The sequence below is a fragment of the Taudactylus pleione genome, unplaced genomic scaffold (assembly GCF_031769625.1).
Source record: "Taudactylus pleione unplaced genomic scaffold, aTauple2 ptg000039l, whole genome shotgun sequence".
Taxonomy (NCBI): domain Eukaryota; kingdom Metazoa; phylum Chordata; class Amphibia; order Anura; family Myobatrachidae; genus Taudactylus; species Taudactylus pleione.
The window spans coordinates 5217290-5232715 of NW_028284441.1; positions in this window are offsets into that span (position 1 = coordinate 5217290).

Sequence of the window (15426 nt, forward strand, 5' to 3'; positions counted from 1 at the left end):
CTCGCTCTTTGCGGTCTGTTGAAGCCTCTATGTCTGAACGAGCGAACGAAACATGCGCTCGCTATTTTAAAAAAAAAGCCCCCTGGCCGCTCGCATCCTACGTCATCTCCGCTATTTATTAGATTAATCGAGTACATCGAAAGGCGTATGAACTGCTCGCAGTGCTTGTGGTAGGATTTTCCTACCGCAATCATGCAAGCAGTTCAGGCTAAAAGACAACCAAGTGATGTGGTCGATGACGCTGCTTTGTTAATTATGCACATCCTTAAAACGCCCATTTTGACCGTTTGGCACGCTTGCGTTCGGATCTCCACTCCCCGTTTTCAAGCACCTTCCCCTGTTACCACTCACAAACGCCTCATTCTGTCACTCAAATTAGCAGGCATTCGCTATTTTGCGAGCACACAATTTCCAACCGCAATGACTGGTTCGCGCATGCGTATTACAACCCATATGCATGCGCAGTTGTGCGAACATCGCTCGGAGCGAACGAGCGGCCGCTTACGAGCGGCTCTGAATCAGGCCCACAGTTTGTACTATATTGCATCAACTAGTTAGCAATAAGCTTTTATCTGTTTTGTGCAAGTTAGACAATGAAAGCAAATGTCTGATTGGTTGCTATGGTTTAGTGCAAATGTAGCACTTAAAAGCAATGTTAGTTAATGAGCCCCCCTGGCAATACTAGCAATGGATCCCATGGACTGGAAACAAGACTAATGAAGCTTGCAGTCCATCGCACCACCTACAGTAAATGCCATCTATATTGTTAAAGCTTTTAGCATGTCTGAATTAAACAGTTTAGACTTATGCATTCTTTATAATAAGCAATGTGCCCTTGGTTCTTCTGCAGATGTAACAGAGTAGCTTAATATATATATATATATAGATATATATATAGATATATATGTTTGATAGGATACAGACTATCATTTTCATCATTTCATCACTGCAACATTTGACTTCTGTGTTTCTGTTGGAGTGCTGGATTGCAGGAACAGGGAACAATACTTGGTACTTTTTAAAACTGCCATCAATAGCATATAATTCCTAGCACCAACCTGCATGTCTCTGCTTTATGCTTTACACAGATGACCCAGTAATTTAGTGTCTTCAATGCCCGGAAGTAGGATCTCCTCAAAGCAGACATTGGTCCCCACACCATTAAGCCGGCCATCACACCCTGCTCTCATGGGGAGATCTTATCAGTTTGCAGAGGCAGTACTGGGCTCGTAACAGCTCAAAGAGGCAGTTAGCATGTGAACCAAGACCTGGGGCCTTGGGCCCTACCTCAGCACACACCACACATGTCGCTTTGAGGTGAATGCTTTGGTTGTCTCTGGGAGTTTACTCCACTGCAGTCATTTATCTCAATGCTAAGCAAACTACTAATATGTACCAAATTCTTACTATAGACCTATTAAAACGTTACTCATGCACCATGGGGCTGAATGTGTGACCAGGGCTGTCGAGACATACACCAGGTCCAGGTGATACTGAGGGGTGCAGCCTATCTGGGAGATGTAGCCATGCTCCCTCTGAAAAAATAAATTGGAAAATACTAAGTGCGCCACCACGAAGCAGGAGCATTTGTTCCCCTCAACAGCTGTCCTGGACATCCTTCGAGCCCCATAAAAAAAGCCCTGGCCCAAGAAATTAGTACCTGACCCCCCCTCTGTCTCGGTACCCATGCTTTACCTTCTATATTAAAAAAGGGGTACTTGTGTACTTTACGGACTCATTGCAGAGATGTACTTTACGGACTCATTGCAGAGAGAACCCAAGTGTCCTACACTCATTATTATTATCAATCATGGCAATGTCTAAATCCCTTTCATGGAGAGGACCCTGATGTCATCAGCCAGTGTCCAGGGTCTTTCCCTACCATCCAAGTGGGCATAGAAGGGCAAAATAACCCACCGAGCCTGAAGCGTGGCGAGCACAGCGAGGGGACAACTTTCGGTACTTGTGTATGTAAAGTACATAAGTACCATTTAAAACATTCATTGGGTTCTCTCTGCAATGAGGGCCTGATTCAGAGCCGAACGCTCTGACCAGAGCGCTCGCTCTGAATCAGTGCCCTCCTACCTGAAAATGGAGCGGCCTCCTGGCCGCTCGCATAGCTGTGGGTGACCACCCACAGCATATGCGAGCAGCCAAAAAGATGGTCGCGATGGTCAAGACCATCGCGACCATCGGGCTTGCGTCGAGACCCTGCGGTAGGGTCTCGCTGCAGCAAGCTCAGGAGCCAAAATCACTCCCACTGACATCATTACTGATGTCAGTGGGGCCGGTTTCAGACGGTAGGCGTTCCCATGGGAACGCCTACCATCTGGCAGTCACGCCCCCGGCATGCCCACCAAAGGGGGCGTGCTGTCAATCAACATCGAAAGCATGCCCCCATTGGTGCGAGACCCGGAGCGACGGAGAGCCCGTCGCTATCCGGGTCTCGCGCATGCGCTGTGGGGCAACATCGACCCGCTTGCGAGCGTCCTGTGCTCACGAGTGTGTCTGAATGACCCCCTTAGTCCATAAAGTACACAAGTACCGAAAAAAGAGGAATATAAGTTGTGCATCTTGAATAAAATAATACTGTGGCAATAGTATCTGTAGGCAGATGTATGGCCAAGCCATTGCCTCTCACTATATTTTCTTGATGCCAATGGATTATTATTTTTTTCTACAATTCTTGTGAAGTGTATTTAACCTATCATTCCCTTTCTTTTTAGTATCACCCTATTTAACTAATAAAGAACATAAAACAACTGCAAAGCACATGTGAGAGTCAACACATAGAAAGGCCCATTTATCATTCTTAAGGTAGATGAAAATAATAAAAACTAAGTGAAAATAATCTTTTTCACTTAGTTTTTAAGGAATGAAGTAACAGGGCATATGCATTATATAGGTAATGCAGGAGATATAACTGATATCTCCTGCTTACTTTCCATCCCTGATGTGGCACGCTGTACCCATATATGTATGTATGTAAGTGCAAGGGGCTACATTCATCAGTCTTTGAAAGCTAACATTGCCGGTTCAAAACACATCAATTACCATAATCACATTGAGTCACCCACAGCTCAGTCAGTGGCCACCTCTAACGAATATTAGCACATGGACAGTAACATTTTAGGGTGTGAAATTGGTGGTTACTGTGCAGGCACACTCAAAAACACAGTCTTATGGGAGTGTACTGAGCATGCAGTTAGAGTTCCTTGATATTCTCTTTTCTATACATGTGTATGGCGAAGGGACATCTGTTTTAAGGACTGTTGATGAAAACAACCTATCTATATTATAATCTGCTAAGGTCTGTCCTGTCTCCAACGTGCACAGTGTGAGCCAATTAGGGCCAACAGCTCCCACTGCAAAGACAGGACTGACCTTAGAAGATGTATACTCAGTGGGTGCCAGAATACGGAAAGTATTAAGCAGAGATGTAGTGGGGAAGGGGTGGGATGGAGCAGGGGGCAGGGTAGAAATGAAGGTGGGGCAGAGCAGGAGTCGAACCAAGGTGGCCCGACATATGCCAGGTCCTTTTACTAGTATACCATGGGCCCCATTTATTAACGTAACTTATTACTAGGGGCATAGCATAAAGTATTTTGTTTAGTATCTGAGTGATACTAACAAATATGCCTGTCACACTCTGCACACATTGTGTGACTACCTTGCCATTTGCTGCAGGTCAGGATTTCTGCCTGACCTTGTTCGGGAACCATGCAGTGACATCACCATCATGCACTATGTCAGCTGATAGCATTCTTCCAGTGAGAGTGCTCCTGCCTCAGCTGACCTCAGCAGCTTATCAAGGACTTGCAGCAGAGTCATATCCCCTGTGAGAACTCCCACTGGTGCCTGAGCAAAGTGTTGCTTCCTAGAGTTCAGTTCTAACCTGTGGCTCCTTTGTGCAGAAAACCACCACTGCTATCATCCTCATTTACCAGACTCCAGCGTTCCTGTGATATTCCGTTACCTGTTCCTGACCTTGGCTTCATTTGTGACCCTGATTTTGCCTGACCCCTGATATTGCATCTGATATCTGGTTTTGACTTTGGCTATTCCCTGTGACCTGTTTACGCCTGGTACCATCTAAGTCCGTTTGGTTCTGACCCAGCCGGTCGACTAAGCTATACGTCTTCTCCGCTTCATCCAGAGTTTACCAGCACCTGTATAAGGGAACCTATCTATGCTAGAGCAGCTGCAAAAGCTTTTAACCAACATTATGCTGATTCTACAAGAATTAATTTCTTCTGATTCTGACAAAACCCCAACTCAGCACAATAAAGCCAATGAGTTTGTTGATCTGGGAGCCTTAAAGACTGTGGTCTCCTCCTCTGTACCGAAAAAGTAGAAATATCAGAGTTTCCCTCGGCCCAAGCTGTCAGAAGCTGAACGTCAGTGGCGCAAGGAATTTCAACTGTGTCTTTACTGTGGGGGTCCTTATCATTTTATAAAAGACTGTTCTCTCTGTAAATCAAGGAAGGGTGACAAGTCTCAGTGTCACAGTGTTAATTCCAGCAAACTTTCTAGATGGTCACCTTCAGTTCCAGTTTCCACTGCTCCAAATAGGAGTGCTGAGGAAGTTGCCCAAAAAGGAAATTCAGTTCAAGATTGGGGTCCTGTGACAAGAGCACCCAATTCCAGCTCTGGCTCCTTTGTGCAGAAAACCACCACTGCTATAAGGCTGGAAAGCTAATGGGCCGATGGCAAGGGATCGGATCAGCCAGTGGCTAAACACTTCAGGGATTTCCAACATAATGTGTCTACCATTAGATGCAAGATGATTGACTGGATCCCTCCTAATCCCAGAGGTGGAGACAGAAATCGGTTGCTCCTACAGAGAGAAGCCTATTGGATACACACCCTGCAAACTGTTCAACCTTGGGGGCTCAATGAAACATTGTCCTTAACGTGTTTCTTATAGTCCTAGACCTCTGTACACTATGACATTTTTTCATATAGTATTTAACCATTCCATTATCTTTCCAGTTTTTGGGTCGCTCAGACCAGTGATTTTGGTTTGTCTTTTTTAGTTATTTCTTCTATATCAGTTTTCCCTATACAGATTCTCATAGCTGTTTTTCCAGATATGAGGGGACTTAGGGCCTTTTTATTTTTATATTTATTTTTATTCATGTTTCATTTATTATTAGACCTTGTTCTTATGATATATGATATTGTTTAGTTATTATAACTTTAGCCCTCCCTCTGCCTCCGTTTTACGGCTTTCCACTGACAGTAATCAGTTTTATTAATGTCTCTGCAGTTGCTATGGTGATGGGAACATGATCTGGCCACGGCCCTTGGTGAGTCACCGGCTGCCGGCGTCGCGCACACCCATGATGTCACCGGGACTCCTATGGGACAGCGTGGTGAGTACACTCGGGTGTATTGGTTATGGTATGTATTTATATGTCTGTTTTATATACGTGTTTTTCAGTCTTGATAAAAGAGCTAAGAGCTCTGAAATGTTGGCTACCATTTGTACATTTGGTGGTTAATATATTGGAGACTCTGAGTGCTATCCCTGTTGTCTGCATTGCTTACATTTAATATTGGATAAGAACCGGGGCGTGTTGTGTTATTTTGGAGTGCCGGTCCTTTATCTCTATATATATTCGTTTCCTTTCCCTGAGCTGGATCAAGGAATGCTTGTCAAGGCACCCAGGACTATATTTATTGATTATATCAGACTGCCAGTACATTCATAGTGTTCAGTTAATTCTCTCTTGTTTTTATAAGCTACCTGAGGATACCAATTTATTTTATGTCAACTGCAGAGGAGACTTCTTGGTTCAGCAACGTTTGTCTGACTATAGGTGAACTATTGTCATTGACAGACACAGAAGCAGAGACTATACTTTTTGGGACTAACTTACAAGAGACATCAGAAGACACTTCTGAACAATTAATTGCTCAATTGATCCGTCTAAAAAAACGGGAAGTTGATTATTATCTCCATGGAGTCTCATTGTCTAATTGTTACAGGGATAAAAAAATCCCACGAGGATTCCGGATTAGGAATATTCCCACGATCGGACGTTACAATCATGAATTTTGCCGCAGATGGGCTGCGGTCCATAACAAATGCTCATTTGATTTAATCCTTCTAGTAATTGAGGAATCTAGAAGAGAACTGAATTTAGTTAAAGAAAAGATTACTACATTTGAAAATTTACATCTGGCAAAAATTAAATCTGATACTGCTCAGGAATGGTTGGGGAAATTATCATCTAAAATAGATAAATATCGTACTGATCTCATCCAATTCAAAAAATCCAAATTACATACTGTCACAAGGGACTACACCAAACTTAGGGTCTATAGTTGGGCTTATAACCGGGGTCAAACCCGTCAGCGACAACCCAAGTATCGCAAACAATGCAGATACCCATTAGAAACAGATAACTCAAGTGGTGCTGCTTCTTCCAGCGAGGCGGAATGTGCAATCAGGGCCCCAATCCCCAGCAGCCAGAAGGGGTGGCTACCAGAGCAACCTTGGATCTTACAAGAGAACCCACACCAGGCAAGGGGGTGAGTGGGCTAGGCAGGCAAAAAGGGCTACACCCCAGGAAGACCTAGTATTTAATCTGTCATCAAGGACACTTACGAAGGATGAAATCAGTGTCCTTAACAAAGGTCTATCTTTTGTCCCTACTCATCCTCCAGACGCTTTCCAAAATGAAATAGATCTGTTCAAACTGGACCGCAGACTGAAACTGAAAGAATACTTTGGTTTTGATTCTACGCCTGTCACTATTGCACCTGTTCGTAAAAAATCTACTTTTATACCTCAATCTATGAATGTTAATATCAAATGCTTCACCAATTACATGGACCATGTCATTTCCAATCAGTGTAAAAATAGACAGGAAAACAAAAATAACTTATCACGTAACGAACAGTGGGCCTTGTGCAATCAAGGGAAACACAGTAACATTACCATTCACCCCGCCGATAAAGGCAGAGGCATTGTGATTCAGGATCTTTCCGCCTATAAATCTGAAATATACCGCCAGCTGTCTGATGACAGTGTATATGAAGTACTAGACAGTGATACTACCAGTAAGTTCAAAGCTGAATTACATGGGATACTAGAAGAAGCAGTAGCCAATAATACCATCACTGGCAACATCCAGGATGCTTTAAAACAGGAGTCTCCTACAGTACCTGTACTATACACGATTCCCAAGTTGCACAAATATGCTCAATGTCCGCCTGGTAGACCTATTATTGCGGCTAGGGATTCCCTGTATTATGGAATCTCCCAGTATCTGGACTTTTATCTGCAGCCGCTTCTAACAACTAAATCATCCTTTTTGAAAGATACTACATCATTCATATTAAGATTACAGAGTCTGTCTCCACTACCTAGTCAATAACTGATGTGCACCATCGACATGTGTAATCTATACACAAGTATTCCACATAGAGAAGGAATAGATTGCACCGTGATATCATTCAGAACCATCAACAATACACAGGTCCTGAAGTAAAAAATTTTTCTCTATTGTTAGAACACACTCTGACAAGAAATTATTTTCTATTCGATGGCAAGATGTACATCCAATGCGCAGGTTGCACGATGGGATCATGTGGGGCACCCAGTTTTGCCAATATTTACATGTTTAAGGTGGAGGAGGATTGCTTTTTTCAGATCCCAATATTTCCAATTATATAGTTGGATATTCCAGATACATAGATGACATCTTTCTGTTATGGTCAGGTCCCCAACAAGAATTAATCCAGTTGATGAGAAAGTTGAATGATCGGGAACATCCCATCAAATTCACTTACGAATGAAGCTATAGGTCTGTACATTATCTGGACGTTACCATCACTCAGAATGATCTCAATGAACTTCACACCTCCATGTTTTTCAATCCTACGGACCGCAATATGCTGTTGTCGGCAGACAGTCATTACCCTCCCTCTTTAAAATGGGGACTTCCCTACTCACAGTTTGTATGAATTCTCAGGATATGTAGTGACCCAGCTGATGCTGCTCATCAAATTGACATGATGGCTCGGAAATTTCTCAAACAAGGATATCACTACAGCACATTGAAAAAAGCTAAAGAAAAGTCATTAGCCCTGCCAAGAAGTGAAGCCTTGAAGTCATCTGGACACAAGACCCACTAAATTCAGGTGTTCTGGACATAACAATACACTACAGGGAGTCTGCTTTTAACAAAGGCCCTCATTCAGAGCCGTACGCTCTGAGCAGAGCGCACGCTCTGAATGAGGGCCGTCCTCCATAACTATGGAGCGTCCTCCTGGACACTCGTATAGCTGTGGGTCACCACCCACAGCCTATACGAGCGTGCAGTTTGATGGCCGCGATGGTCTTGACCATCGCGACCATCGAAACTGCGAGCCGGAGCCTGCGGTTGAGGTTTTCAACCGCATGGCCCGGAGTGATTTTGGCTCTATCAGAGCCAAAATCACTCCCACTGACATCACTAGTGATGTCAGTGGGCCGGCTTCTGACGGTAGGCGTTCCCTTAGGAACGCCCCCGTCAGGGAGGCACGCCCCCCAAAGGGGGCGTGCTGTCAATCAACATCGACAGCATGCCCCCTTTGATCAGATACAACGAGCGAAGGAAAGTCCTTCGCTCATCGCGTCTGGCGCATGCGCACGACGGAGCTAACTCCGTCGTGCGCATGCTCAGTGCAGAACATCGACCCACTTGCGAGCGGACAGCCGCTCGCGAGTGGGTCTGAATCAGGCCCAAAGACTGCCAAAAGTATTTGGCCAGTGATTTCAAGTGATCCTAAACTGCCAGCACTACAAGGGTCAACCATTCTGCCATCGTACAGGAGAGGCAAAAATGTCAAAGATACAGTAGTACATAACGACATCAGTCAATATAGTAAAGTACAAGCAACTCATTTTTTGACCCGGAAAGCAGGGAACTTTACATGTGTGGGTTGCATCACTTGCAGCATTCTGGAAGTAGGTAACACGTTCTGCCATCCTAGAGCTGGCAAAAAGTTTTCCATTAAATTTCCGTTGACGTGTTCTAGATTCGATGTCCGTGTGGTAAATTATATATTGGAAAAACCTCCAGACAGTTGAAGGATAGAATGGCCCTCCATCGGTCCAACATCAGGGCTGCGATCTATGGTAAGGGATCGGATCAGCCAGTGGCTAAACACTTCAGGGATTTCCAACATAATGTGTCTACCATTAGATACAAAATGATTGACTGGATCCCTCCTAATCCCAGAGGTGGAGACAGAAATCGGTTGCTCCTACAGAGAGAAGCCTATTGGATACACACCCTGCAAACTGTTCAACCTTGGGGGCTCAATGAAACATTGTCCTTAACGTGTTTCTTATAGTCCTAGACCTCAGTACACTATGACATTTTTTCATATAGTAATTAACCATTCCAGTTTTTGGGTCGCTCAGACCAGTGATTTTGGCTTGTCTTTTTTAGTTATTTCCCCTATATCAGTTTTCTCTATACAGATTCTCATAGCTGTTTTTCCAGATATGAGGGGACTTAGGGCCTTTTTATTTTTATATTTATTTTTATTCATATTTCATTTATTATTAGATTTTGTTCTTATGATATATGATATTGTTTAGTTATTATAACTATAGCCCTCCCTCTGCCTCCGTTTTACGGCTTTCCACTGACAGTAATCAGTTTTATTAATGCAGTTGCTATGGTGATGGGAACATGATCTGGCCACGCCCTTGGTGAGTCACCGTCCGCCGCGTCGCACACCCCCATGACGTCACCGGGACTCCGATGGGACAGCGTGGTGAGTACACTCGGGTGTATTGGTTATGGTATGTATTTATATATCAGTTTTACATATGTGTTTTTCAGTCTTGATAAAAGAGCTAAGAGCTCTGAAACGTTGGCTACCATTTGTGCATTTGGCTGTTAATTTATGGAGACTCCGAGTGCTATCCCATTTGTCTGCAGTACTTACATTTAATATCGGATAAGCCCCGGGGCGTGTTGTGTTATTTTGGAGTGCCGGTCCTTCATCTATATATAATATATATATATATATATATATTTATTAAAATAATCTATTAAGTATATATGTATAAATTATGATGCCCACTTTAAATAGTTTAAACAGCTGCTCCCTAGGAAACACAACTCTGAATTGTGATAAAAAAATATAAAAATAATTTAAAAATTAATGATTTTTCACATTTTATTTATTCTTTGTCATGTGCATGACAATTTCACCCAGAGTGGACCCAGCAGTGCATGGAAGGCTTTGCTGAAGCCGGAAAGGCTGCTGCTGGGTCTTCATTGCTAGTAGCAGTCCCCATTGCTGGTAACGGGGACCGAATCGCTCTCACCATCTAGTGATGCCATGACTAACAGTGGTAATATTAGATCACTGCTGTTTGTTAAATATTGAAAGCATGACGTAGGGTGGTATTCATGAAAGCTTTGAGAGAGATAAAATTTCGAAAGACAAAGTACCAACCAATTGGCTCCTAACTGTAATTTTTCAAATACAGCCTAACCAATGGCATTTAGGTGCAGATTGGTTGGTTCTTTATCTTTTACAATTTTATCTCTCCTCAAGCTTTCAAGAATACCCTCCATAACCCCTTTACCGAGTTCTAAAGGGGTTATATATCGTTGATAAAGAGGCCCCATAATAGATAAAAATAGTTTACAAGCTATTAAACACCTTTTAGATACCACAGACAAAAGTTGAAAATTAAAAGAATTAATTATAAAGAGCATATTATTCATTCTGCATAATAATTATTCTTATTTTGAGAGGAATTATTATTTATAGCTTATCAGAACAGCCATGTGAATTAGGGCCCTGATTCAGACCCACTCGCAAGCGGCTGTCCGCTCGCAAGTGGGTCGATGGTCTGCACTGAGCATGCGCACGACGTAGGGAGCTCCGTCATGCGCATGCACCAGACGCGACGAGCGAAGGACTTTCCTTCGCTCGTTGTGTCTGATCAAAGGGGGCGTGCTGTCGATGTTGATTGGCAGCACGCCCCCTTTGGTGGGCGTGCCGGGGGCGTGCCTCCCTGACGGGGGCGTTCCCAAGGGAACGCCTCCCGTCAGAAGCCGGCCCACTGACATCACTAGTGATGTCAGTGGGAGTGATTTTGGCTCTGATAGAGCCAAAATCACTCCGGGCCTTGCGGTTGAAAACCTCAACCGCAGGCTCCGGCTCGCAGTTTCGATGGTCGCGATGGTCACGAACCATCGGGGCCATCAAACTGCACGCTCGTATAGGTTGTGGGTGGTGACCCACAGCTATACGAGCGTCCAGGAGGACTAGATGCGTTCGTGCGCAGCGAAAGTATGCAAATCTGCGATCGCATGGCAAGGCAATAGTATGCCCACTATGTCTTAGCGTGCGATCGCTCTATGTATGCAGATGCCCACCAGCCTGTCTTAGATGCCCACTTTCCCACGTCATGTCCAGGAAATGTATGCAACCATCGTTAAAATCGAGTGCTATCAGATGCGATCGCAGCACTTGTGGTTGACCATACCCTGCCGCAAGCACTGCGAGTGCTTCCGTGTGTGCTTCCGTGTGTAAAACAACCAAGTGACATGTACTATGACGCTGCATCTTAATTATGCACGCCTCTGAAACGGCGTTGAGACGTTCAGTCACGCCTGCGTTTGCACCACCCCTCCCCCATTTTGATGGACCATCCCGTCATCACCCACAATCGGCTTGTCCTGTCACTCTAGCTAGCGGGCAGTCTATGCGCAGCAAGCAAACTTTTCTCGATAGCATGGACTGGTTCGCGCACTGCGATGCGTGGGCATGCACAGATTGCAAAAATTGTCTGGCTGCGCGCGGGTCTGAATCGGGCCCTTAATACTATCTGGCAACAGGGCACTATGAAGGCAGACCCAATTTCCTGGCTTTATATGATAAACCACATAATTGTCATTAGGTTTGTGGATTATTTACTTGTGGGTAATTTCTTCAATAGGTTAAATAAGAATTATTATAATATACAATTGATAATTGCAATTGATCAAGTACAAAAAAACATTTTACATATTACAATTTATGTTAAATCTAATTTGTTCTAAACTATGGTACAGTATATAGGTAATCTAATGTCAGAATCAACTAAATCCAATCTTACAGTGAACACCACTGAAACTGGTAAACTTGGGGGGTCATTCAGACCCACTCGCAAGCGGCAGTACGCTCGCAAGTGGGTCGATGTTCCCCACTGCGCATGCGCACGAAGGAGGGAGCTCCGTCGTGCGCATGCGCGAGACCCGGACTGCGACAGCCAAGCTGCCGCTCCGGGTCTTGCACCAAAGGGGGCATGCTGTCGATGGTGACTGACAGCACGCCCCCTTTGGTGGGCGTGCCGGGGGCGTGCCTGCCAGACGGAGGCATTCCCATGGGAACGCCTACCGTCTGAAGCCAGCCCCATTGACATCACTAGTGATGTCAGTGGGAATGATTTTGGCTCTGATAGAGCCAAAATCACTCCAGGGCTTGTGGCAGGGAGACCCTACCGCAGGGTCTCCGTCGCAAGTCCGATGGTCGCGATGGTCAAGACCATCGCGACCATCTTTTTGGATGCTCGTATATGCTGTGGGTGGTCACCCACAGCTATACGAGCGTCCAGGAGGAGGGCCCTGATTCAGAGCGAGCACTCTGAACTTTAATGGAGGAGGGCCCTGATTCAGAGCGAGCACTCTGGTCAGAGCGTCCGGCTCTGAATCAGGCCCTTGGTACTGTTGGCTGATATGTAAACTCATTTCTTTAGTGTTGGCCTATAGAAACATCGTCGGCGTCGGCACTCTGAGCGCCGGAATCCCAGTGATAGGGATTATGACCGCATCCCATGATTTAGATATGTAGATGTATTGTGTGATAATTATACATATATAGAGTAGATTATCATAGATATAATTATAGACTAGGTAGTTACATTGAGTCAATTATTAGTGTTTTAGGGATGAATGTGACTGTAGTGCTGTCTGCCATCACATCTTTGTCCTATATGGAGATTGTAGTATGATGGGAATCAAATGTATAACAGCATGGAATGGCACATTAAGAGATGCTTTATGCTTGAAGAGTGTTTTTGGTTATCCAAAATATGCCATACTGTCTCCTCTCTACCAGACATCCCCATAGCTCCCTAACCCTATGTTTTGCACTTTGTATAACTATCTCTCTCACAGACACACAGAATATGAGGCTGCTATAATGCAGAAGCTTTGTCAGCCAACAATATAATAATCCACCATTGGCATCTGGCATTTTTGTATAGCTACCGATGGCATGGTACATATACTATATAATTGGAATGAGAAAAGACAGTAGAAGGTGGAGACATGAAAGGTGAACTAGTCTTTATAAAAACATTACCATAAACATTACAATTACTTTATATAAACAGTCTACTACAGGTCACCATGATGGTCCTTGGCCATTTTTCTTAAGCAACTCCCCTTCTCCTTCTGCTTGGGAGAAGGCTGGTGGACACTTTATGGTTTTCTGCCAACTTGGAGTAGTTTTGTGTCTGACATTTTCCATGTAGTCATGCTTACTACTGGACAACCAGCCAGTACATTTATTGCTCATGTTCACCCACACTGTGGTGGCAACTACTGCCACCAAGAAGTTTGCAGAGATCTCTAGGATTTTTTGCACCTAAACTGAGATGGTAATCCAGTAGATTTTCAAAACAACTTTGATTTTAACATGATGACAAACCTCAGCAATCTCCCATAACATTCACGCATTTTTTTATTTATATCTGAAGGAAGATGACCTTGTGGTGGTAGGGCACAGAGCTGATTTAAAGCTGGAAACAGGAGTGTAGTGGAGTGCTAGTGGCAGGAGAATGAATTATTAGAGGGCAGATACATTAATCTATCACAAGGACAAATTAACTGCTGAATGTGAGTTGTTTGGCTTTATCGTTCTGGGAATGGGGTCAATACAGTTTTGGAAGATACTGTTGATTAGCAAGAAGCCAGAGTACATATTGATATCAATCACAAAGTTAAAGGTAAATTGGTGGTCTAAAAATGATGTCAGAGAAGTATGTTTTGGATTAATATCTATGGAAAGTGCTATACATTAAATACAGTGGGAGCTTAGTTTTAGTAAGGTTGATAAATAGCTGATAAATACTGTACATGAAGAAAAAAAGCTTGGGGCTTATGGGAAACCAAGTTAGATGTGGCTATAGAAATATTAAATGCCTGGTAATAATGGCTAGGAACCTTCCAAGGTTAACTAGAATTAATGATGTTGAGAGATAATTGTGGGTATAATTTGAATAACTGACATTAGGATGGATGAAAGTCATGACTGGGCAGTGAATTTGGAAGGCTACACATCCAGCATATTTAGTAAAAGGGAGGGTTATTTTACAGTTAAAAACCTATGCAGCTGGAGGATATTTGTGAACAGTATGACATCAGAGTGTTTATTGGTAGATACTACACATGGAGAAAACGATCAAAGACAAATGCTGATTTGTATATGTACAGTAGAAAAAAATTATGTACACTGAAATTAAATTGTTTTAACAACTGAAAGAATTGCAGATAAAATTATAGTCCTCCACATGTGTGATTTAACTACCCCAATATAAATTGGGCCAATTAAATAAAATCTTTCTGGCACATTTTTTACCTAATTTAAATGTCAACTTTTTGCAAGTGGTAAGCCATGCTGAACAAATAGTATCTAAAAAGAAAGTAGATGGAGCATGGGAAAGTGTGCTAAACAGTACATAGACAAAAATTGCAAAAACTACTGTGTGTAAATTAATGCCATGTATATTAATTGATAAAAATAATTATCACATTTTAAAACATGTCATAAGGATATAAAAGTCCTAAGTGACATATAAAACAAGCCAATCATCTTCAAAGTTGTGATTATACCTTGATAAACAGGTGTCAATATGTCCACATAGAGACTCCAATTGCCGGCAGTTTTCAATAGTATATAAAGATCCTTATCCCATACATTAAAGGCCTTTTTGATTCCCTCTTGTACCCATTTGGATCCTTCGGTATATTTCTGACTACTGATTACCAATACCGTATTACTATTATCTACTCCACCATTGGACTTCATCCATTGATTTTATTGCTCATCCAGCTCCAATTCTGGAATTTTACCTACAGCTTCTACACCTTGAGTCTGGACTTACCTGGATTTTTTGCATGCTCTGCATAATGTAGGTGGACTCTACATTTGGGAAGCCTGTATTAACCGTCATATATTAATATATGACACAAAGTTCTTTATCTACTGTTGAAAACTGCTAACAATTGGTGTCTCTTGTTAGATATATTGGTGCCAAGAGCCAATTACAATTCAGGAAAGGTTGAACTGGAGGAAGTTGTGTACTTTTTAAACATACTCAGAGTAAATATGTACTGTACTGTACCATTTTAGTGATAA